General features: G+C 64.2%; 1 pseudogene; it reads left to right on the forward strand.

Annotated features, from left to right (window-relative positions):
* Positions 1–2,500, forward strand: part of LOC124772264 — a 7,628-nt pseudogene that overhangs the window by 2,470 nt on the left and 2,658 nt on the right.

Here is a 2,500-nt window from a genome sequence, read left to right on the forward strand (position 1 = left end):
CGTTTAGCGCGGGCGTGGTCTGCTCTCGCCGTTGGTCGGCCTCGTGCTGGCCGGCGGTGCAGGATGCGCGCGCCTGCGCGGCGTTCGCGCCCCGGTGCTTCAACCTGCGTGCAGGATCCGAGCTCGGTCCCGTGCCTTGGCCTCCCACGGATCTTCCTTGCTGCGAGGCCGCGTCCGCCTTAGCGTGCTCCTCCGGGGGCGCGCGGGTGCGCGGATTCTCTTCGGCCGCCATTCAACGATCAACTCAGAACTGGCACGGACTGGGGGAATCCGACTGTCTAATTAAAACAAAGCATTGCGATGGCCCTAGCGGGTGTTGACGCAATGTGATTTCTGCCCAGTGCTCTGAATGTCAACGTGAAGAAATTCAAGCAAGCGCGGGTAAACGGCGGGAGTAACTATGACTCTTCCCCAGCACCTAGCCGGCCAACCGGCCGTGCCGAAAATTTTGTAACTTTTGCAGCTATGTATACCTGTAGTGAGTGCCACCGCAGCTTCACCACCAAGAACGGTCTCGGGGTCCATCGCCGCCGCCAACACCTTGCGGCCGCCAACGCGGAGATCGTCACGGAGAGGCATCGCGCGAGGTGGACGGAGGAAGAAGTCCTGTCGCTCGCCAAGGCAGAGGCCGAACTGTTCCTCGAGAGGGACGCCCGGTTCTTCTTTGTAAATCAAGAACTCATCAGGATGTTCCCCGACCGAACGCTTGAGGCAATCAAGTGCCGACGGCGGCAAGCTGCCCACAAGCAGCTTGTCCGCCAATTCATGGAGGCGCTTGAGATCGGTCGGGGGGAAGAGCCGGCGTCCCGCCGGGGAGCAGCGAGCCCGCTGCCTGACGCGGGCGAGGCCGCTGCGCCGCCCGTCGACGCAGCCGAGGACTTCGCGGCCGACACCACCGGGCCGCCGCCGGAGGGGCCGACTGACGCCGCCATCTGGGAGCATCTGGCGGGGCTACCCGCTTCCGCCCAGCGTTTCTCTGCCCTGGATCGTGTCATAGGTCTGGGGCGGGGCACGCCGCCCGATGTCATCCTGGGCATGCTCCCGGATGCCCTTGCGTCGGTCGGGTCCAGAGGGGAGAGATCGATCACCAGGACACAGCGGCCGCGCCAACCATCGAAGCGGCCGCCTGCCGCGCCGCCGACGCAGAAGCGCAAGCGGCGCCGCTGGGAGTACGCGAGAACGCAGGATGCCTTCCGACGGTCGCGTGCACGTTGCGTGCGCGGCCTCTTGGATGGCACCCTGCTCCAGCCGCCACCTGCCATCCCTGGTCTGCTGGACTTCTGGGCGGACCTCTTCACCAAGAAGCCCATCTCCACCGCGGGCTTCATTCGTGACCGCCTCCTCCCGCACTCAGAGCCTGTCGCTCTCGAGTGCATATGGGGGCCGGTCACACATGAGGAGGTCGCCGCCGCGTTGCCGCCCAGGGGATCAGCAGCCGGGCCGGACGGCCTTACCCCAGCGGAGTTGCGGCGCCTGCCGCACGAAGTCCTGGTGAAAGTGATGAATCTCTTCCTTCTGGCCCGCGCCCTTCCGGAACGCCTGCTTCGCGCGCGGACGTCCCTTCTCCCGAAAACGGCTGCACCAACATCCCCCGCTGACTTTCGCCCCATTACGGTCTGCTCGGTGTTGGCGCGGACCTTTCACAAGGTTCTCGCGTCACGCCTGATGCGCGCATGTGCTGTGGACGAACGTCAGCGGGCATTCATCCCTCGGGATGGGATGTTGGAAAATACCTTCATCTTGGACACTGCTCTCACCGACGCAGTTCGCTCCTGCCGCTCTGTCTTTGTGGCATCGATCGACGTATCTAAGGCATTCGATTCGGTAGATCATGCTGCCCTTCGCCCCGTGCTGAAGGCGCATGGCCTGCCGGATTGCTTTGTCGAGTATGTCGAGCGGTGCTACGAGGGCAGCACGACAGTGATAGCGGACGGCGCCGGCGTGGGCGTGTCTGTGCAGCCAGCACGGGGCGTTCGCCAGGGCGATCCCCTCTCCCCCCTCCTGTTCAACTTTGCGGTGGACTACGTTTTAGGCCAACTGCCCTCCCACATCGGAGCTCGGATTCTCGGTCGCAGAGTCAACGCTGCGGCCTTTGCAGATGACGTCTTGCTGTTTGCAGCGACCCCGAGGGGCTTGCAGTCCCTCATCGACGCAGCTACCGCAGCCCTCGCCCACCTGGGGCTGCAGATCAACGCCCGGAAGTGTTTCACCCTCGCCTTAGTCGCGTCAGGGCGCGAGAAGAAGGTGAAGGTGGACAGCAATGTCACCTTCACAGCAGGCAATACCACCATGCCTGCCCTGCGTGTGGGTGAAACCTTCCGGTACCTGGGGCTGCAATTCTCCACGGCGGGTCGCTGTGTCTTCAATCCACGTAGCCACCTGGTGGAGCAGCTTGACGTCATCTCCCGAGCTCCGCTGAAGCCGCAACAGCGCCTCCACGCTCTCACCAATGTACTTCTCCCTGGCCTGTACCACGGGCTGGCCCTCAGCCGCACCCGGG

Source organism: Schistocerca piceifrons, unplaced genomic scaffold (genome assembly GCF_021461385.2).
Source record: "Schistocerca piceifrons isolate TAMUIC-IGC-003096 unplaced genomic scaffold, iqSchPice1.1 HiC_scaffold_937, whole genome shotgun sequence".
Lineage (NCBI taxonomy): Eukaryota > Metazoa > Arthropoda > Insecta > Orthoptera > Acrididae > Schistocerca > Schistocerca piceifrons.